We start from the raw sequence: 24,001 nt of genomic DNA, 5'->3' as shown, positions 1-24,001 counted from the left end.
CCATTCCTTTGTAGATTTTGCTGTATGTTTGGGATCATTGTCTTGTTGGAAGATAAATCTCCGTCCCAGTTTCAGGTCTTTTGCAGATTCCAACAGGTTTTCATCCAGAATGGTCCTGTATTTGGCTGCATCCATCTTCCCCTCAATTTTAACCATCTTCCCTGTCCCTGCTGAAGAAAAGCAGGCCCAAACCATGATGCTGCCACCACCATGTTTGACAGTGGGGATGGTGTGTTGAGGGTGATGAGCTGTGTTGCTTTTACGCCAAACATATCGTTTTGCATTGTGGGCAAAAAGTTCGATTTTGGTTTCATCTGACCAGAGCACCTTCTTCCACATGTTTGGTGTGTCTCCCAGGTGGCTTGTGGCAAACTTTAGACAAGACTTTTTATGGATATCTTTGAGAAATGGCTTTCTTCTTGCCACTCTTCCATAAAGGCCAGATTTGTGCAGTGTACGACTGATTGTTGTCCTATGGACAGACTCTCCCACCTCAGCTGTAGTTCTCTGCAGTTCATCCAGAGTGATCGATGGGCCTCTTGGCTGCATCTCTGATCAGTCTTCTCCTTGTCTGAGCTGAAAGTTTAGAGGGACGGCCAGGTCTTGGTAGATTTGTAGTGGTCTGATACTCCTTCCATTTCAAAATGATCGCTTGCACAGTGCTCCTTGGGATGTTTAAAGCTTGGGAAATCTATGTGTATCCAAATCCGGCTTTAAACTTCTCCACAACAGTATTACGGACCTGCCTGGTGTGTTCCTTGGTCTTCATGATGCTCTGAGACTATCACAGAGCAGGTGCATTTATACAGAGACTTGATTACACACAGGTGGATTCTATTTATCACCATCAGTCATTTAGGACAACATTGGATCATTCAGAGATCCTCGCTGAACTTCTGGAGTGAGTTTGCTGCACTGAAAGTAAAGGGGCCGAATAATTTTGCACGCACCACTTTTCAGTTTTTTATTTGCTAAAAAAGTTTAAAATATCCAATAGATTTCGTTCCACTTTACAATTGTGTCCCACTTGTTGGTGATTCTTCACAAAAAAATAAAATTTTATATCTTTATGTTTGAAGCCTGAAATGTGGCAAAAGGTTGAAAAGTTCAAGGGGGCCGAATACTTTCGCAAGGCACTGTATATGTGTGTGCATTTTACCTGTCTGTTCAGGTGTTATTGTAGTTCATTTTTTAGAGCTGCCAATTACTCAGTAGACCCTTGAGGAAGTGTAAAGAAACACAGAAGCCCACTCTCAGCTGGGGAGACGCGATAAATCGGATAAATCTGGAGTTTCATCTTACACTGAGTGCCCAAGCTCAAAAAATCTCCATCCATTATGATAAACATCCAAAAGAAAAGTAGCTGGCAACTCCAGGATCCAAGTATAAAGTCTTTTTTGCTACATATAGGTAAGGTTAAAAAAACAAATTATGCGTTTCGGCACAAAGCCTTATTTTTTTAAGCTTACCTATATGTAGCAATAAAGACTTTATACTTGGATCCTGGAGTTGCCGGATACTTTTCTTTTGGAAATAGAGGAAGTGTGGCAGTCCTGGCACCAATGTTTTAGCCAACTTCCATTTTCCACTATTCTTGAATGGGTGGAAAATGGTCTGTGTAGTTTTCATGGATTAAAGTAGGTAAAACAAGCTTAGCGTAATCCTGTGTGATGTATAAAGTGTGATAATTATTATGGATGCTGCTCAGTACTGCCCCACATTGCTGACACTGGAAGCCTGGGGAACACCCTATATACTTTTAGGCTTTGGGCACATAGGCACACATTCTGTCCAGCTGGGCATACCTAGCCCTACACCAACAGCAACTTCTAGAAAGCTGGTATTTTCATAGGCCTAGGCACGCCTCATGGGAGAGTTCCTGGCAGGAAAACGTGTACTGTTTTGCCCCAAACATGGAAGCACTGGGGTTTTTCAGTGACAATAGAATGAAGTCAGAGTGGCCCAAGGATGGGGGGGGGGGGGGGGGGGGGTTGTTCAGTGAAGTGAAAAGCTGCTTCTGGTATACAAATGTGCATGCATAGTTCTGTTTTCATGCATTGACGCGCACTGCCATAACCACTGCTGGACTGCCCCATGGCAGATATACTGCAACAGGGTGGTCCCGCTGAGCAAAGTCACATATATATCTGTGATGGGGCAGTGCGGGCGCCGCTTTACCGTCGCTTTAGCAGCGGTATTTACCTCCCCGATACCTTACCGGTATATACCTCCCCGCTAGCGGGCGAAAAAGGGTTAACACCAGTGGTACAGCCGTGCTGCCCCATTGATTTCAATGGGTAGGAGCGGTTTAGGAGCGTGAATACACCGCTCCTTCACCACTCCAAAAATGCTGCTAGCAGGACTTTTTTTAACCGTTTTTTTTTTACCGTTTTAACCGTTCTGCTAGAGCACCGCTCCAGTATGAAAGCCCTCCAGTTTTCACACTGGAGTGAAAGGAGACGCTTTTTTCAGGAGCTATACAGGCGCTATTTTATAGCTGTAGTGGCTGAAAAACGCCTCCGAGTGAAAGGGGGCTCAAGGGATGTGCTGGGAAAAAAAAAATCCAGCACATCCCCACTGACGGCAGAGCTCTGCATTGTTTACATATGCAGAGCTCCGTTCAGTGTGTCTCCTCTGCAATCAGTAGGTACTGGCGGACATTTATTGGCTGGCACCTGCTGATCGGCTTCTGCTCTGACTAATCACAGGAAAGGCTGGATTTCACCTTTAACCACTTCAGCCCCGGAGCATTTGGCTGTCCAAAGACCAGAGCACTTTTTGTGATTCGGCACTGCGTCGATTTAACTGACAATTGCACGGTCGTGCGACGTGGCTCCCAAACAAAATTGACATTTGGACAGGAATCACACCGCATTTTTGTTCAACACACATGCGATTCTTTGCAGTGCGATTTGAGCCCATTCACTTTGTATGGGCTCAGATCGCATTGCAAAGGTATCGGTTTCATGTGAGCACTCATGCAAATGTTTGGTATCGGCACCGATACTAGTATTAGTATCGGTGCAACAGTATTTTAGATGAGGTGGGATGTGCTGGAAGACACAGCACATGTGCAGGCCACACTGTGTTTAATAAACTTTATTTGTCCATGTGGCGTGTACACCTCACCTGTGGTAAGATGAGGAGTCTCTAGCAGAGTGTACATACACTTGGGCCTAGTTAGCAAAAATGTTGCTTTTTTCCAAATGTCATTAAAGGGTTAGTTCACCTGTACCAAAAAGCTACCCATGCAGATAAGGGGTGTTTGTAGACAAAAAAAAAACCCTGTGCAGCTCTGACTAAAGTTAAATAATACCTTTGCTATAGATGTAGGCCATTTATGTACCTCCTGAAGCCTGACTAGAATACTCCCAGGATGTTGCCAAGTGAGGCCTAGCTGTTACTGGTCACCTCCACCATCACCGGGAGTGAACTTTTTCTCTGATTCAAACCCACTCACATGCTCCTTTTCTCAGCATTTGAGAGCTCACTCCTGTGATGGTGGAAGTGAGCAGAAATGACTAGGCCTCGCTTAGCAATGTCCTAGCAACGTTGTTGGAGTATTCCATTTAGGCTGCAGAAGGTACATTAACCACTTCAGCCCCAGAAGGATCCCCCCCCCCGACCAGGCCATTTTTTTGCGATACAGCACTGCGTTGCTTTAACTGACAATCGCGTGGTCATGCGAAATTGTACCAAAACAAAATTTATGTCCTTTCCGCCCACAAATAGAGCTTTCTTTTGGTAATATTTGATCACCTCTGTGTTTTGTTTTTTTTTGTGGTTTTTTTCTCGCTATAAAAAAAAAAAAAAGAGCAACAATTTTGAAAAAAAAAAAAAAAACACAGTATTTTGTATTTTTTGCTATAATAAATACCTCACATTTTTTTTTTTTTTTCCTCAGTTTAGGCCGATATGTATTCTTCTAAACATATTTTTGGTAAGAAAAAACGAAAAAAAAACGAAATAAGCGTAAATTGATTGGTTTGTGCAAAAGTTATAGCATCTACAAAATAGGGGATAGATTTATGTCATTTTTATTATTATATATATATTTTTTAATAGTAACAGTGGCAATCTGAGATTTGTATCAGGACTGCTACATTGCAGCGGACAGATCGGACTCTTTTGACACTATTTTGGGACCACTGACATTTATACAGCGATCAGAGCTGAAAATAGCCACTGATTACTGTATAAATGTCACTGGCAGGGAAGGGGTTAACACTAGGGGGTGATCAAGGGGTTAAGGGTGTTCCCTGGGTGTGTTCTAACTGTGAGGGGGATGGGACTGGCTAGGGGAGGAGAAAGATTGGTGGTCCTCTCCCCTGAGAGAAACGGGATTTGTGTGTTTACACACACAGATCCCGGTTCTCGCTCTGTCATAAGCGATTGCAGGTGCCCATCGGTCATCGCGCCCACCAGGCACGCACATCGGCTACAGGGACACTCGGCAGGCATGTGCACGCATCTCCGGTGCACACACCTGCTCTGCCATCATAAAGAAGCGACGTACAGCTACGCCGATTTGCCAACCTGCCACAGTACAACTGTGACAGCTGGTCGACTAGCGGTTAATAGCCTGTCTACACCTATAGAATAGGTGTCAGGTAACAGGTTAATAGCCTGTCTACACCACAGAAAGGGCATTATTCAACTTTAGCCAGCTGCATAGTCTGTTTTTATCTACAACCACCCCTTACCAGTGTAGGCAGTTTTCCTGTAAAAATGAACTAAACCTTTTGTGCTAGATTTTTTTTTTTTTTTCTGAGTATAGGCAAATTTAGGCAGGCCTAGCTTGAATCTAGGCCTGTTTATTTTGGTTTGTGTGGGCTGCGAGTGGCTCCGAGTTTAGCAGCTGGTGACTCACAGGTAGCCTCACTGAGACCCCCCTCTTTTTTCTAGAGGTTTCTAGGAGGAGAGGAGAGGAGTAGCTGCCTGGGGTGTTCAAAAGAGCCCTGACCAATCCCCAACCTGGATTGGCATGGGGCAGGCCTCCTTAAATACCCAGAGTGAGCCCAGCTGGGGAGGAGTTGTCAGGTGGATGAACTGAGGATGGAGAGCTAGGCTGTAGGATGCCTTTGAGGGATCTCTCCGGTTTGGGAAGGGTGACCTTTGGACTGGGCTTGGGTGCAGGAAGGAGCCCTCCAGGAGATTGTGGAGGCTCAGAACAGGAGGAGGCACAGAAGAAGCAAGAGAGAACAGCAGGAGCTAGTACTGCTGGACAAGTCTTCAGGATGGAACCACCGGTTGCAGCCAGGAGGGCTGGTGAGTAACGTAAGCAGTCAGGAGGACTGGGGAGGCATATCTGAGAGGACTAGGAGCATGCAGTCAGAGATGGGTGCAGAGCCAGTAGTGAGGACTGCAATGTCATGGGCAGTGGACGGGCAGCTGCAGCCAGGAGGGCTGGCAGGGCCTGAAGATGACTGACTGGGAGCAGTAGTCCCCCTATAGGACAGCTAGCACAAAATACGTTTTACTTTCTGCTAAACCATAGGGGGGCCCGCGGTCCCTGCCTGCAAAGGGCAAGTTACTTGGGTCTGGCTAAGTCAATGATAGGCCTAACCATGTGCTAGCTGTTTCTGAGAGTCCAGAGTTGTGCAGGAGGAAGAGAGAGAGAGAGAGAGAGAGAGAGAGAGAGAGAGAGAGAGAGAGAGAGAGAGCGCAATAGTCTGCAAGATTTCCCTTACCCCATCCAAGTTAAATTCCCTAATAAAAATAATAGAAACAAGCACATGGACTGTTTTCTGCCTGAGAGTGACTGAGGAGTAAACACTGGGCTGAGCAGGGTAATTAAAGGGCAGCTTTAATAGCTTAGGGATCATAAGGTGGAATTTTTTTCCAGAATAAGGCATCAACCTTAAACGTAAGTATACCTGGTGTGCAGCCTGCATTTGTATTGCATCATACAACTTGCGGATAGGGCAAACCCTGCAGTCAGCATGTACACCCCACTAGGCCTCCATACTCCTCGCCTGTTTTGGTGGAGTCTGAAGGTGAAGGTGAGGAGTCTCTAGTGGAGCGTACACACACCACTCTGTACACTCGGGCCTAGTTGGAAAAGAAGGAGCTTTTTACCAATGTTATTAATTTCCAAGGCAGAATATTTTTTTCCCAGAAAAGGCCTCAACATTAACGTCGGTATACATGCTGTGAGGCCTGCGTTTTGTACTGTGTCATACAGATCTCAGACGGGGGCAAGCCCCAGAGTCGGTTTTGTACCCCCTGCTCATTCACACAGCTGAGGCAGCCTTTAAGCAGTGTAACCAAGACCTAAAAAGGCTCTGCTGGAACTTTTAGTTCTTTACTATGTGCTGACTATGTTCTGTACAGAGAACCCTTAAATAGAACTATAAGCATTTTTTTTATTTTGGATAGCATAAGGGATGGTTATAACCCCTGTCAGTTTATTTTTTGCCATTTGTGTCTCATTGGGGAGATTTTCCTTCACTTCCTGTCTCCGAGCCAAAAAGGAAGTGAGAGGAAATCCCTGGAAAATAAAGGGAATCACTTGGGGACCCCCCATTGTCTCCATTGGAGGATTACTTTTCTGGGTACAACCCAAAATTTAGGATTTTCTTTTACTTTCAATAATAATGGTAAACAGGACAAATGGAGAGAGTAAACCTCCCTAACGAGGACACAGACAGCAATAAAAAATTACAGATGTTCTAATCCAGGGGTCTCCAAACTTTCTAAACAAAGGGCCAGTTTACTGTCCTTAAAGCGGAGTTCCACCCTAAAGTGGAACTTCCGCTCCTCGGATTTCTCCCCCCCTCCTGTGCCACAATTGCCACCTTTCAGGGGGGAGGGGGGTGCAGATACCTGTATAATCCAGGTATCTGCACCCACTTCCGGGAATAGCTGCCGCAGATGCCTGCCCCCCCCCCCATTGTATTCTGGGAAACACACAGTTCTCAGAACACAACGGGGACCAGTGAAGACGCGCAGCGCGCTCGCGCATGTGCAGTAGGGAACAGGGCAGTGAAGCCGCAACGCTTCACTTCCTGATTCCCTGACAGACGATGGTGGCGGGGGCAGCCGAGAGATGATCGATTGCTTGTCATCTACTGCCGACATCGCGGGCACCCTGGACAGGTAAGTGTCCATTTATTAAAAGTCAGCAGCTGCAGTATTTGTAGCCGCTGACCTTTAATATTTTTTTTTTAAGGTGGCCCTCCTCTTTAAGAAGGAGGGCCGGACTGTGGCCAGTGGGAGGAGAAAAATTCCAGAAAAAATAATGCTCCATTGTTTATTTCATTGGTGTAACTGGGAGGGATTGTGCCCAATCACTGATGTTATTGGGCCCCATCGTTGGTGTCATTAAGAGGAATTGTGCCCCATCACTGATGCTATTGGGCCACATCGTTGGTGTCATTAAGAGGAATTGTGCCCCATCACCGATGTTATTGGGGCCCCATTGTTGGTGTCAGTGGGAGGAAATGTGCACCCTTCATTGGTGTCATTGGGAGGAATTGTGCCCCATTGTTGGTGTCAGTGGGAGGAAATGTGCACCCTTCATTGGGAGGAATTGTGCCCCATTGTTGGTGTCAGTGGGAGGAATCAGGCCCCATTGTTGATATTTGTGTATGAAATAGTGCCAAGGGCTGGATAAAAACAAGCAAAGGGCCGCATCTGGCCCCCAAGGCTGCAGTTTGGAGACCAGTGTTCTAATCCATCTCAACTCTATCCAAAAAAATGTTTTTTTAAGTTTTTCTTTATGCAGGGTACACACAATCAGAATTTTCATCGGAAAAAGCTCTGATGGTTTTCCCATCGGAATTCCGACAAAATTCCGTTCAAACTGTCTTGCCTACACGGTCACACCAAATTCCGACCGCCAAGAACGCGGTGACATACAACATGTACGACGGGGCTAGAAAAAGGAAGTTCAATACCTAGTAGCCAATAGCTTCCATCTCGTAGTTGAATCTGAGCATGCGTGAGTTTTTGCGTGTCGGAATTGCATACACACAATCGGAATTTCCAACAGAAAGTTTTTCCATCGGGAAAATTGAGAACATGCTATCAAATTTTTGCTGGCAGAAATTCGGCCAGTTAAATTCCGATGGAGCATACACACGGTCGCATTTTCCAATGAAAAGCTCTCATCGGTCTTTTGCTGGCCGAAATTCCGATCGTGTGTATGCAGCATTAGGCTCAATTCCCACTTGTGTTTTTTGGAATAGTGGCAGAAATCGCAGCGATGCTGCCCACGATCTCGAAACGCACTACAATGGCAAAACACAGGTTCAGGTACCATTTCTTTTTTCAATGGCAGTTAAAACACGGTGCAGTTTTAGCGCGATTTATCACATTACTTAAAGCTTGTCGCCCAAAAGAAGCTTGTGTTCCGTTTTGGGCGACAAGCTTCACGCAATGACATTTGGCGCGATTCATGCGTGAAACCGCATTGCATTTTTAGGTGCCATTGAAAAATAAATGACACCTGAACCTGTTTTTTGTGCCATTGTAGTGTGTTTCGAGATCACGGGCACGAAACCCAAAATGCCTAGGTGTGAATAGAGCCCGAGTTGTACTTTAAATGGTCGGTATACATGGTGTGTGGCTTATGTTTACAAATTGTTGACGGAGCGAGCCCTGGAGTCAGCTTTGCACCCCTAAAAGTGTTCACGCAGCCAACGCAGAGTTGAGGCGATGCAATCAAAACCTGAAAAAGCCTATGCTGGAACTTTTAGTTCCTCAGGTACTGCTAAAGGCTGGCCATGTTGTGTACAAAGAAACCTTAAAGGTCGGTATATGTGGTGTGTGGCCTACATTGTATGGTGTCCTACAAAATCCAGACAGGGCGACCCCCGAGCGAACTTTGCACCCTAACCTGTTCCCACTGCCAAGGTAGCCTTGAGACGGTGCAACCAAAACCTGAAAAGGCTATGCTGGAACTTTTAGTTCCTCAGGTGCTCCTACAGGCTGTCTATGTTGTGTACAAAGAAACCTTAAAATTTTGGTATATGTGGTGTGCGGCCTACATTGTATGGTGTCCTACAAAATCCAGACAGGGCAACCCCCGAGCGAACTTTGCGCCCTAACTTGTTCCCACTGCCAAGGCAGCCTTGAGGTGGTGCAACCAAAACCTGAAAAGGCTATGCTGGAACTTTTAGTTCCTCAGGTGCTGCTACAGGCTGGCTATGTTGTGTACAAAGAAACCTTAAATGTCACTATATGTGGTGTGCGGCCTACATTGTATGGTGTCCTACAAAATCCAGACAGGGCAACCCCCGAGCGAACTTTGCGCCCTAACTTGTTCCCACTGCCGAGGCAGCCTTGAGGCGGTGCAACCAAAACTTGAAAAGGCTATGCTGGAACTTTTAGTTCCTCGCTACTGCTACAGGCTGGCTATGTTATATACAGAGAAACCATAAATATCGGTATACTTGGTGTGCGGCCTACATTGTATTGTGTCCTACAGATTCTGAATGGGGCAAACCTCAGAGTCGTCTTGCGTTCACACTGCCTTTACGCGCTTACAGTGTAAACAAAACCTAAAAAAAAAAGGCTATGCTGAAACTTTTAGTCGTTACAGGCCAGCTATGTACCGAGATTTAGCTCCTTTTAAACTATAGAACTGAATGACCCACTCCATGGGTCCCTGACAAAACCACAAGGAATTACTAGTAAGTAATCTGACAGATAATCTGACATTCGAGGAACTACAATTCCCAGTATGCCAGGGCCAGCTTTCTTGTACTGTACAGCTTTTTCCAATAACGCTATAATTACCGCATCGGTGAAGAGACCGGTCAAGAGAAAATGGCTGCCAAAGAGAGCATGCCAAAGCCACGAGGTGCTAACAGTCGTCCACATGCCAGAATCCTGCAGCCCTGGCAGCCTGCACTGGCCAAGGAACTACAAGTTTCAAGATGTCCGCCAACACACACTGGGACTTGTAGTTCTTTGACTGCTGCTGCAGATTCGTCTGTGTTACTAAAGATTTTTTTTTTTTTTTCGCTTTTAATCACGCCACATTCTCGGGCTTGACCCGATGCCAGCTTGCCTCCTGCGAGACGAGGATTCCTACAAATGCATAATCCTTTTTTCTTTCCTGCTCTCTAGGCCAGCCATGTGCTTCCCAAGGCTGAAAATAGATGCAGCCAGGCCTTGCACTTTTTCAGACAGAATGTCCCCCCGCCCCCCCCCCCCCCCCCCGGACTATCGAAAAAAGAAACGATTCAATGCCAGCCATGCCACCTCATCTGTGCCCACTCTCCATCCAAGTAATAAAGACGCCTTTGAGTTCTGAAAGCAAACAACTGGCAACAAATGTGTCTTTTTCTGAGTTTTGATAGATCAGGATCATAAGAACGTATATTTTATATGACACGATGCATTAAAAAACATTTGCAGCCCTGGAATGGTCGTACGACCACGGCTCGATTTACAGGCCTGAAAATGGGCCAAATCCAAATTCCTGGTAAAATAACTTGAATATAAAACACAAATATAAAGATTTTAGAACATGGTAAAGCATTTTTGTTTATTGCGTACATTATAAGATGAACCGTACAGCACAAAGTACCAAATGTTACAAGCTCGATTTTTTATTTTTTTCTTTGCCATGTGCTTTGGCAATAACGTTTGCAGCCTAGACACCCTAATAACCCCGAACTCCTCCAAACCCTCTTATATCCAACCAAAATCATCCCTTCCCCATCTCCCCTTGTAAACAAACATGCTCCTTCTTTTTGTTTCATTATTGATAATCACTGATCTGTCGATAGTGAAAGGCACACAAAAATGGCAGCCTCGAGGGAGGGGGTGTTGAAAGAGGCACATCCTCTGAAGGGTTAAAAATAAACTGGAGTCCATATAAAAATAACAAAACATAAACTAGGCCACGACTTGGAGGGGGGGCGAGCACACATGCCTTCGGGATCTTGCTCCAAAAACCCTGAAAAAGGAAGATTTTACAGTGACAGAGCGACCGAGTTTTTGACTTTTGCATCGAAGCGCGGAACGCGTCTGCAAAAATGGCGACAGGTTTTCTGCGGTTCGTAGTGCAATCACTACCTAGAAAGTCAGTGATTTTGTCTAATGAAGAAATAAGCTTAAAAGATCGATACTTACGAATCGGGGCGCTCTTCGTTCCGGTGGGGGGAGGTCGTACGGTATCGTATAATCCATGGGGGGAAAGTAAACCCGGGTGCGCCAAAATAATAAGTCCCCAGATGAGAAGATTTGCCCAGCAGCTTCCATGTGCTCAAAGTAGCACGCGCTCAGCTCAGTTGAACAATCTACTGTCGGTCAGGACTGACGTCACATGCACACAGACAGGCAAACACACACACCCCCCTGACTGCCTACAGCCATACACCGCTCACTAGGAAGACAGGCTCTGGTGATGCTGCAGCACAAACATTACAGAGCCTAGCACTGGCTGATGGGGTGGGTGGCTGGTTTTGGGAAGCACAAGGTTTGTGCACAGCTGCAGATGGATTTTTTTTTTGTTGGAAGGAAGACGTTAAATCCTTTAAGACTTTTTGGAGGAGTTTAAAGACGAAAGAGCCTTGAGGGACTCCAGCTATGGACCTACAGAAAGTATATATCGAGAGCCATTTACTTTTACAGACCAAAGTTCTGAGATTCCGACAGTTCTGCAGCCCAATGTGCAAAGTCATCATAGTTGTATTTGTAACAAAAAAGTTGCTGTATGTGTTATTTTATTTTTTATTTGCAACTTTATTTGGTTAAACAATTGCACAAATACAACTATGGTGACCTAGCGCACGAGCTGCAGAAATTTCAGAACCTAGGATCCAAGCCCATCTGCGCTAATCACACGTCAGCGGTAGAGTAGATCTCTTGACAGTTTGTCAATTGTCAACTGTTGAAAATAAAAACAACATTTCTTACCTAGGATCCAAGCCCATCTGAGCTAATCACACGTCAACGGCAGAGTAGATCTCTTGAAAGTTTGTCAATCGTCAACTGTTGCAAATAAAAACAAACTTTCAAGACATCTACTCTACCGTTGACATGTGATTAGCTCAGATGGGCTTGGATCCTTGGTTCCCGAAATTTCTGCAGCTCATGCGCTAGGTCACCGTAGTTGTATTTGTGCAATTGTTTAACAAAAAAGTGGCAAATAAAAAATAAAGTATCACATACAGCAACTTTTTTGTTACACGTGCAAAAATACAACTACGGTGATCTTGCACATGATTTGTAGAGGTGTCGGAATCGGAAAAAAGTTGCTGTATGTCATACTTTGTTTCATTTGCAACAGTTGATGATTGGCAAACTTTCAAGAGACTTTCTCTACCATTGGCTAGCGATGAGCTCAAACGGGTTTGGATCCAGGGGTTCTGAAATTCCAACGGTTCTACAACTCTTGCACAAGGTCACCGTAGTTGCATTAGTGCACCTGTAAAACGTTGCAAATAAAAACAAAGCATCACATTCAGCAACTTTTTTTTACAAGTGCACAAATACAACTACGGTGACCTTGCCCATGATTTGTAGAACTGTCGGAATCGGAACCGGTCTGAGCTCATCACTAGTCAATGGTAGAGTAGATGTTTTGAAAGTCTGTCAATTTTAACTGTTGCAAATAAAAATAAAGTATTACAGCAACAGTTGATGATTGACAAGGTTTCGAGAGATCTACTCTACCGTTGATTAGTGAGGAGCTCAGACAGGTTTGGATCCAAGGTTCTGAAATTCTGATAATTCTGCAACTCTTGCACAAGGTCACCGTAGTTGTATTAGTGCACTTGCAACAAAAAGGTTGCTGTATGTGATACTTTGTTTTCATTTGCAACAGTTGATGATTTACAAGCTTTCAAGAGACTTTCTCTACCATTGACGACTAGTGAAGAGCTCAAACGGGTTTGGATCCAGGGTTCTGAAATTCCAACAGTTCTACGACTCTTGCGCAAGGTCACCGTAGTTGTATTTGTTTTTATTTGCAACTTTTTAAATGTGCACTAAGACATCTACTTTACCATTGACTAGTGATGAGCTCAGATAGGTTTGGATCCAAAGTTCCGATTCCGACAGTTCTGCAACTCATATGCAAGATCACTGTGGTTGTATTTGTGCACTTGTAACAAAAAGTTGCTGCATGTGACACTTTGTTGTTATTTGCAACAGTTAATGATTGACAAGCTTTCAAGAGATCAAGATCTACTCTACCATTGACCAGTGATGAGATCAGACAGGTTTGGTTTCAAAGTTACAATTCTGACAGTTGTGCAACTCTTGCACAGGGTCACCATAGTTGTATTTGTTTTTATTTGTAACTTTTTATATGTGCACTAATACAACTATGGGGACCTTGCGCAAGAGTCGTAGAACTGTTGGAATTTCAGAACCCTGGATCCAAACCCGTTTCAGCTCATCATTAGTCAATGGTAGAGAAAGTCTCTTGAAAGCTTGTCAATCATCAACTGTTGCAAATGAAAACAAAGTATTACATACAGCAACTTTTTTTTATTTTTTTACAAGTGCAAAAATACAACTACGGTGACTCTGTACAAGAGTTGCAAAACTGTCAGAATTGTAACTTTAGAACCAAACCTGTCTGAGCTCATCAATGGTCAATGGTAGAGTAGATGTCTTGAGTAGATCTCTTGAAAGCTTGTCAATCATTAACTGTTGCAAATAACAACAAAGTGTCACATGCAGCAACTTTTTGTTACAAGTGTACAAATACAACCACAGTGGTTTTGCATATGAGTTGTAGAACTGTCGGAATCGGAACTTTAGATCCAAACCTATCTGAGCTCATCACTAGTCAATGGTAGAGTAGATGTCTTGAAAGCATGTCAATTTGAACTGTTGCAAATAAAAAATAAAGTATTACAGCAACAGTTGATGATTGACAGGCTTTCAAAAGATCTACTCTACCACCGACTAGTGATGAGCTCACATAGGTTCGAATCCTGGTATGAACTCACTCCATCCTGGAGCGAGCCTGCCAGGAAGCTGTCACTGGGCCAGTTGTCTGAGGCCGGGACATTACCAAATGGGTGTGCATACTTGGGGTTGCAGGGCAGGGAATGTCTAAAGCCTTGTACACACGGTCGGAGAATCCGCCGGAATGCGTCTTATCGGACCGTGTCGTCGGATAATCTGACTGTGTGTGGTATGCATCGGACTGATTCCGTCCGAATCTCCGTCGGACCCAATTTTCCAACATGTTGGAAATATTTTCCGACCAACTGGTTTGATCGGACATACTCCGATCATGTGTAGAGAATTTTGATCGGACCAAGTGCCACGCATGCTCAGATCAAATTCCTACATCAAAGCTATTGGCTACTAGTCCCATCGTAACGAAATTACGTCATCACGTTCTGAATGATCGGATTTTTCGACAACGTAGTCCGACCGTGTGTATGCAACAGTTTCGGACAAGATCCGACGGGCAAAATCCGACGGATTTGGTTGGCAGAATGTCCGACCGTGTGTACAGGGGCTTAGGATTGGCTCAATACAGTGACAGCTTCCTGGCAAGCTTGCTCAGATGGATTTGGACTAGGATCAGAACCCACCTGAGCTCATCCCTAGTCTTGACCTGCAAAAAAGAAAAGATATCTTGAAAGCTTGTCCAGAAAAATAAACTGTTGGGCCCCTTTCACATGGCCGTTCTGATCAGATCCACCTTTAAGTCAGTTTTTCAGGTGGATTTGAACAGATCAATGGTAGCCTATGGCAGATGAATGGAAATGAACACACATCGGATTACCTCCGTGTCCATCTAGTTCCGAATAAAAGCAGAAAAGGTTTGCGTTCTTTTTTTTTTTTTTTTTAACTTAAATGTGACCAATTGGAGTTAAAAGATGTATATAGAGCAGGGCCCTCTGATTCCGCCTGTATTGAATTGTATTCTAACTGTACTGTTTGCCCTAACATTGTAAAGTGCTGCACAAACTGTTGGCGCTATATAAATCCTGTATAATAATAATTATAATAATAAAAATAGGGCTGTCCATACATATAACATGGGTCCATTAAAGCCCAGATCCAAGAAACCTAAAAATGCTCCCTTGCTGTGGGTCTGTGCCTGCATGGCAAAGCTTAAGTCAGGGCTTGACAAATTTGCTTTGAATCTAAGAACCGGCTAAAAAATTAGGTGCCAGCTAAAGCTAACAAAGCTTTATTTTCTGTTCAGAGTATAAAATGGAATAATAAAATAAAAGCTATAAATTACTTATACCTATGTAACACACAAATGGCCCCTGCCCCCACTTATAATTGGCCTTCACAGCAAGGAGTAAATGGAAGGGAAAACGCATGAAAGACAAAAACAGAACATTCCATAGCTCAACTCACCAACCAGTCTGCCAACCGACCAAATTATCCTGTCCAACAGTCTGCGTTAAAAAACAGGAGTTTAGTTAGCACGCATTTGCAAACGCATGCATAAGCTGCAAGGCCTCATCACGGCACCCTGTGTATTGCTTGTAGTCCTAACGCTACTGAATATATACCGTATTTTTCGGACTATAAGGCGCACGTAAAAGCCTAAATTTTCTCCCAAAAACGACCGTGCGCCTTATAGTCCGGTGCGCCTTATATATGACCTGTTGACATCGCTGGAGTTCTTTGTTAACAGTATCTGTCATCTTGACGTAAACCTTCGGACTATAAGGCGCACGTAAAAGCCTAAATTTTCTCCCAAAATCGACCGTGCGCCTTATAGTCCGATGCGCTTTATATATATGGAAATATCCATTTTATCAGCCGGTCGTTGCTAGTGCGCCTTATAATCCGGTGCGCCTTATAGTCCGATGCGCCTTATATATGGAAATATCCATTTTATCAGCCGGTCGTTGCTAGTGCGCCTTATAATCCGGTGCGCCTTATAGTCCGAAAAATACGGTAAGTGTCTCCACAATGGAAGCAAATGCATTAAATGGATAGATGAGGGGCAGGTGGGCCTGGAGGCAGCCCAATTCCCCGTTAAAGGAACAGGAGCACACTGGACACCCAGCAATAGCACAGTGCCAGTGAAGGTGCCCAGTGTGTCCCCGGACCATATTATACACCAGTAACAAACAAATGGCCCCTGCCCCCACCTACAGTGCCTTGCACATGTATTCACCCTCCTGGGCCTTTTACCTATTTTGTTACATTACAGCCTTTAGTTCAATGTTTTTTTAATCTGAATTATATGTGATGGATCAGAACACAATAGTCTAAGTTGGTAACGTACAATTAGAAATATATATACATAAAACTATTTTTCAGAAATAAAAAATTGATAATTGGCATGTCCGTATGTATTCATCCCCTTTGTTATGAAGCCCAAAAAAAGCTCTGGTGCAACCAATTACCTTCAGAAGTCAGATAATTAGTGAAATGATGTCCACCTGTGTGCAATCTAAGTGTCACATGATCTGTCATTACATATACACACCTTTTTGGAAGGCCCCAGAGGCTGCAACACCTAAGCAAGAGGCACCACTAACCAAACACTGCCATGAAGACCAAAGAACTCTCCAAACAAGTAAGGGACAATGTTGTTGAGAAGTACAAGTCAGGGTTACGTTATAAATAAATATCCAAATCTTTGATGATCTCTAGGAGCACCAAATCTATCATAACTAAAAGGAAAGAACATGGCACAACAGCAAACCTGCCAAGAGACGGCCACACACCAAAACTCACGGACCGGGCAAGGAGGGCATTAATCAGAGAGGCAGCACAGAGACCTAAGGTAACCCTGGAGGAGCTGCAGAGTTCCACAGCAGAGACTGGAGTATCTGTACATAGGACGACAATAAGCTGTACACTCCATAGAGTTGGGCTTTATTGCAGAGTGGCCAGAAGAAAGACATTACTTTCAGCAAAAAACTAAATGGCAGTTTTGAGTTTGCGAAAAGGCATGTGGGAGACTCACAAAATGTATGGAGGAAGGTGCTCTGGTCTGATGAGACTAAAATTGAACTTTTTGGCCATCAAAGAAAATGCTATGTCTGGCGCAAACCCAACACATCACATCACCCAAAGAACACCATCCCCACTGTGAAACATGGTGGTGGCAGCATTATGCTGCAGACATGTTTTTCAGCAGTCGGACTGGAAAACTGGTCGGAGTTGAGGGAAAGATGGATGGTGCTAAATACAGGGATATTCTTGAGCAAAACCTGTACCACTCTGTGTGTGATTTGAGGCTAGGACGGAGGTTCACCTTCCAGCAGGACAATGACCCCAAACACACTGCTAAAGCAACACTTGAGTGGTTTAAGATGAAACATGTAAATGTGTTGGAATGGCCTAGTCAAAGCCCAGACCTCAATCCAATAGAAAATCTGTGGTCAGACTTAAAGATTGCTGTTCACAAGCGCAAACCATCCAACTTGAAGGAGCTGGAGCAGTTTTGCAAGGAGGAATGGGCAAAAATCCCAATGATAAGATGTGGCAAGATCATAGAGATTTAGTCAAAGTGACTTGGAGCTGAGATAAAGGCGACTCTACAAACATTGACTTTTTCTGTTATTTTGTCCTATATGTTGTTTGATTCACAATAATAAAAAAAAAATGTTCAAAGTTGTGGTGATGTTCTGTCAATTAAATGGTGCAAATCCTCAAACAATCCATGTTAATTCCAGGCTGTGAGGCAACAAAACACGAAAAATGCCACGGGGGGGGTGAATACTTTTGCAAGGCACTGTATAACTGGCCTTCACAGCACGGAGCACATGGAAGGGCAAAAACAGTACATTCCATAGCTTTAACATAGCATTCCATAGCTCAACAGTCTGCCAACCGACCAAATTAACCTGTCCAACAGTCTGCGTTAAAAAAAAGGGGTTTAGTTAGTGGAAAAGCTTATAAATTCAGTAGTGTTAGTGTTGAACTCTGCTCTATGTTATCTTATCAGTACATGTACACAGGGTCATTTATAGTCCTTTCTAGGCAGTTGAGTTTAGAAGCATTTTTTTTGGAAGGCAAAAAAAAAGAATGCGTTCAGGACGAATGTTCAGAGGCATTTGAAATGCCAAATGCCTGTAAACGCTGCTAAACGCGGTAACTCACGTTTAGCAGCATTTCGTTTACAGAGATTTTTTGATTTTAACAAAAAAAGAAAAGAATAATTTTTTATTTTTTTTTACAAACGCTTCTAGACACAAACGCAGCTAAACAAACGTTTCTTGATGGCGGTTTCTAGCTGTCAAGTTAAATCCTGCAGGAGAGGTTAAACAACGTCCTGCGTAAATGAAGCCTAATGCCCCATACACACGGTCGGACATTGCGACCACAAAATAAGTCAGATTTTTTCAGACGGATTTTGGCCCAAACTTGTGTAGCATACACACGGTCGCACAAAGTTGTCGTCATTTCCAATCGTTCTGAACGAGGTGACGTCAAACACGTACGTCGGGACTATAAACGGGCCAGTAGCGAACAGCTTTCGTCTCTTATGCCACGTACACACGATCGGAAATTCTCATCGGAAAAAGCTCTGACGGTTTTCCCGACGGAATTCCGACGGAATTCGGCTTAAGCTGTCTTGCCTACACACAGTCACACCAAATTCCGATCGTTTATAACACGATGACGTACAACACGTACGATGCGACTAGGAAAAGGAAGTAGCCAATAGCTTCCGTCTCGTAGTTGAATCTGAGCATGCGTGATTTTTGGCATGTCGGAATTGCATACACACGATCAGAATTACCGTTAGAACGTTTTTCCGTCGAGAAAATTGAGAACATGCTATCAATTTTTGGCTGGCGGGAATTCAGACAGCTAAATTCATTATTTCAGCTCCTTTATAATATTTGTACACGGCATTAGTTTATTCTGAGCATACGTGGCACTTTGTCCATCGTAATTGTCTACACACAATTGGAATTTATGCGAATTTATGCGATTGCATTTTGTTGTGGGAAAATTTTAGATCCTGCTCTCAAACTTTGTGCGTCGGAAAATCTGACGGAAAAAGCCAGATGGAGGCCACACGCGGTTGGATTTTTCCGACAACATGATCCGATCGCACATTTTCTGTTGGAAAATCCGACCGTGTGTACGGGGCATTACAATGCTATTGAATGAGACAGCTTTCTCAATAGGTAGGGATCGCACAATATTACCGCAAAAGTTACTTTTAGGGCACAAAAATACAATGAAATACCAGATTTTTTGCTAATATAGAAAAGCTCAAGTTGCACCGAGTAAATAGATACCCAACATGCCAAGCCTTAAATTTGCATGAAATGGCGACAAACTTCAGCATCTCTGTTTCTGATCTATACATTGTACCTTTGTAGCAAGTCACAAGGTGAGAGGTTGTATCACTCCAGCATGGCATATCTCCTATTTCCAGATAGTGACAACAATGGACTTATCGAAAAACCTATTTGACAGGGAGATAACGATGAAACAACAGGGAGACAGTGACAGAGTATTGTCATCCTAGAGCAGGAAAAGCCTGAACATAAACACTCATGCTAGGATCCCCGGGTATTATTTTAAAGTGGTTGTAAAGGCACACATTTTTTTTTTACCTTCATACATTTTATGCATGAAGGTGAATAACATTCTGTGTGCAGCAGCCCCCCTAACACTTAGCTAAGTCCCCTCTCGATCCATTGATGTCCATGAGAGCCTTAGCTCTTCAGAGACTCGCACTCCTGATTGGCTGTCATTGCCCCCTCGCTGCTGTCAATCACAGCCAGTGAGCCAATCAGGAAACGGAGTGGGTGGGGCCGACCTGCAGCTCCATGTGTTAATGGACACATAGAGCCATGGCTCTGGAGCATGCCTGCTTGGGTGCCCCTACGGCAAGCTGCTTGCTGGTGGGGCACCCGGCAGGGGGGAGGGGCCAGGAGTGTCGGTGTGGAACCTGAGAAGAGCAGTACCCAAAACCATAACATACACCATAGTATAACAGAGTTTTTTTTCTTTTTTAAATAACAAACACAAGACTTTAATACTGCGTTAATGAAAGCTGCAGTTTAAAAAAATATTGGAAATTACTTTTGAAGTTATATTAAAGTATAACTAAAGGCCCAGTCACAGCCCAGACCTAAATCTAATTGAGAATCTGTGGCAAGACTTGGAAATTACTGTTCACAGACGCTCTCAATCCAATCTGACAGAGCTTGAGCTATTTAGCAAAGAAGAATGGGGAAAAACTTCACTCTCTAGATGTGCAAAGCTGGTAGAGACATCCCCAAAAAGACTTGCAGCTGTAATTGCAGTGAAAGGCGGTTCTACAAAGTATTGACTCAGGGGGGTGCTATACAAATGTACCCCATACTTTTCACATATTTATTTGTAACAAATATTGAAAACCGTTTATCATTTTCCTTCCACTTCACAATTATGTGCCACTTTGTGTTGATCTATCACATAAAATGCCAATAAAATTATTATATAAATAAAATCCCAAAAACATTTACATTTTTGGTTGTAACATGACAAAATGTGGAAAATTTCAAGGGGTATGAATACTTTTACAAGGCACTGTAAATGAAAATTCAAAATTTTGTGTTGTGCCCAGAAATGTAATAGATCTAATGGGGACACTAGTTCTGGTGGCCCCCCAAGGAATTCCCTTAATTTTCTGGGATTTTCTCTCACTTCCTGTTTGACAGGGGTTATGAGCCTCCCTTAGGCTCTTGCACATGATACTCCTGTTTGAGCATCTATTTTTTCAGACGTAATTTCAGGCATTTTTTTTTTTTTTTTTTTATGCATTTGCACATATTTGCATGCACTTTATGCAATCACACATTTTCGCACATTTGTGTGCAAGCTTATTTTTGCGTTCTCATTTTCTACAATATGCAAATGAGCATTCATGCACAAATGCATGCAAATGCGTGAGTGAGGAGTAAATTACTGACCAAAAATGCAGATTTTTCTCATTTTTTTTCTGCTGATGAATGCGCCTGTTTATGCGCCTGTGTGTATAGGCACATTACAATTAATGGACTTTATTTTAACTCAGTAAAAAAAAAAAAAAGAAGCTGTACTGAGCTTTTTCAAGCTGCAGTGTGCAAGAGACCTTACTCTATTGCCTATAGTTCTACTTTAATGCTTAATGCATTATGCTAAATGCTTATATGATATTTTAGTGATTAGTCTTTAACTACTTGTGTAAAAAAATCACAGCTCAAGGCTTATAAATTTTGGAAAACATTGACCCAAAGCTAAGAGCTCGACACGACTCAAATTTCCTTAGGAATTGGCAAAAAAATTGGGCCATGGGGCTCCCTCCTCTCCCCTGCAGCCACTGATGGTTGACACAGGGGAGCCGGATCACATGACCAGACTGATATCTTTTATTAAGCCCTGTCTTTGGATGTATGACTAGCTTTATGCCCCATACACGCGATCCAAAAATTGGATGACAGATCGTCTGACTTTATTTGCTTGCTGGTCACAAGTAGAAATTGAAGAGGTTACAAAAATCCTTATACAACAGAATAAAAATGCGGACGTGATGTAATGTATTGTAGTGTATTTGTATTGTATTTTCCAATGACAACTACTGATTAAACAAAAATCATACAATCTGGTATCGTACGAGAAAACGTTTTGTGCTTGACCGATCGGATAATATTGGATGAACTGTTGTGATTAGCTAATGCTAATGATTAGATTATCAAACGATTGCTTCAAAAGCCCTTACTGGGTGAGAAGGAAAGCCAAAGTAACCAAAGGTTAAAATGGTGAGCACGGTGGTTAAATAGGAGGTTCATTTACTTGATTGGTTAGATGTGGGCTAGTTAGGAGAAACTCCAGTGAGTCGTATTTAGGCTGGAGTGAGGCAAAGTTCAGTTGGAGATCTAAAAGCTGTCTGAAGGCATCATTTACAGTGGTGTGAAAAAGTGTTTGCCCCCTTCCTCATTTCCTGTTCCTTTGCATGTTTGTCACACTTAAGTGTTTCGGAACATCAAACCAATTTAAACAATAGTCAAGGACAACACAAGTAAACACAAAATGTAATTTGTAAATGAAGGTGTTCATTATTAAAGGTGAAAAAAAATCCAAACCATCATGGCCCTGTGTGAAAAAGTGATTGCCCCCTAAACCTAATAACTGGTTGGGCCACCCTTAGCAGCAACAACTGCAACCAAGCGTTTGCGATAACGTGCAATGAGGCTTTTACAGAGTCCTGGAGGAATTTTGGCCCACTCATCTTTGCAGAATTGTCCTAATTCAGTTACATTAGAGGGTTTTCGAGCATGAACGGCCTTTTTAAGGTCATACCACAACAACTCAATAGGATTCAGGTCAGGACTTTGGCTAGGCCACTCCAAAGTCTTCATTTTGTTTTTCTTCAGCCATTCGGTGGTGGACTTGCTGGTGTGTTTAGGATCATTGTCCTGCTGCAGAACCCAAGTTCGTTTCAGCTTGAGTACACGAACAGATGGTCGGACATTCTCCTTCAGGATCTCTTGGTAGACAGCAGAATTCATAGTTCCTTTTATCACGGCAAGTCTTCCAGGTCCTGAAGCAGCAAAACAGCCCCAGACCATCACACTACCACCACCATATTTTACTGTTGGTATAATGTTCTTTTTATGAAATGCAGTGTTCCTTCTACGCCAGATATACTTGGACACACCTTCCAAAGAGTTCCACTTTTGTCTCATCGGTCCACAGAATGTTGTCCCAAAAGTCTTGGGGATCATCAAGATGTGTTGTGGAGAAATTGAGACGAGCTTTGATGTTCTTTTTGCTCAGCAGTGGTTTTCTCCTTGGAACTCTGCCATGCAGGCCATTTTTGCCCAGTCTTTTCCTGATGGTGGAGGCATGAACGCTGACCTTAACTGAGGCAAGTGAGGCCTGCAGTTCCTTGGACGTTGTTGTGGGGTCTTTTGTGACCTCTTGGATGAGTCGTCGCTGCGCTCTTGGGGTAATTTTGGGCGGCCGGCCATTCCTGGGAAGGTTCACCACTGTTCCATGTCTTCGCCATTTGTGGATAATGGCTCTCACTGTGGTTCGCTGGATTCCCAAAGCTTTGGCAATGGCTTTATAACCCTTTCCAGACTGATAGATCTCAATTACTTTCTTTCTCAATTGTTCCTGAATTTCTTTGGGTCTCGGCATGATGTGTAGCTTTTAAGGATCTTCTGGTGGACCTTACTGTGTCAAGCAGCTCCTATTTAGGTGATGCCTTGATTGTGAACAGGTGTGGCAATAATCAGGCCTGGGTGTGGCTAGAGAAATTGAACTCAGGTGTGGACAACCACAGTTATAGTATGTTTTAACAAGGGGGGCAATCACTTTTTCACACAGGGCCATGATGGTTTGGATTTTTTTTCACCTTTAATAATAAACACCTTCATTTACAAATTGCATTTTGTGTTTACTTGTGTTGTCCTTGACTATTGTTTAAATTGGTTTGATGTTCCGAAACACTTAAGTGTGACAAACATGCAAAGGAACAGGAAATGAGGAAGGGGGCAAACACTTTTTCACACCACTGTATACAGGACACCATCCATGTGTTTAAAGGCCCCATAGATACAAGACACCACATATGTGTCTAAAGGCACCATAAATACAAAACACCATTCATGTGTCTAAAGGTACCATAGACACAAGTAACCATCCATGTGTCTGAAGGCACCATAGATACAAGACACCATCCATGTGTCTAAAGGCACCATAGATACAAGACACCATCCATGTGTCTGAAGGCACCATAGATACAAGACACCATCCATGTGTCTAAAGGCACCATAGATACAAGACACCATCCATGTGTCTGAAGGCACCATAGATACAAGACACCATCCATGTGTCTGAAGGCACCATAGATACAAGACACCATCCATGTGTCTGAAGGCACCATAGATACAAGACACCATCCATGTGTCTGAAGGCACCATAGATACAAGACACCATCCATGTGTCTGAAGGCACCATAGATACAAGACACCATCCATGTGTCTGAAGGCACCATAGATACAAGACACCATCCATGTGTCTGAAGGCACCATAGATACAAGACACCATCCATGTGTCTGAAGGCACCATAGATACAAGACACCATCCATGTGTCTGAAGGCACCAT

At 43.5% G+C, this 24,001-nt stretch overlaps 1 protein-coding gene across 2 annotated transcripts in view; it reads right to left on the bottom strand.

The window, feature by feature from the left end:
- LOC143997631 (uncharacterized) overlaps positions 1 to 11,255 on the bottom strand; it is a 379,606-nt gene extending 368,351 nt beyond the window's left edge. For both annotated transcript variants that reach the window (XR_013277713.1, XM_077493334.1), the window contains exon 1: positions 11,086 to 11,255. The gene's annotated coding sequence lies outside the window, so the exon portion shown is untranslated. The remainder of the gene's footprint in view (positions 1 to 11,085) is intronic.
- Between the last annotated feature and the right edge of the window lie 12,746 nt (positions 11,256 to 24,001).

This window comes from Lithobates pipiens, unplaced genomic scaffold (assembly GCF_037356315.1).
Source record: "Lithobates pipiens isolate NorthernLeopardFrog02 unplaced genomic scaffold, aLitPip1_a1.2 Scaffold_19, whole genome shotgun sequence".
Taxonomy (NCBI): Eukaryota; Metazoa; Chordata; class Amphibia; order Anura; family Ranidae; genus Lithobates; species Lithobates pipiens.
This window is presented reverse-complemented; position numbering and strand designations above follow the sequence as displayed.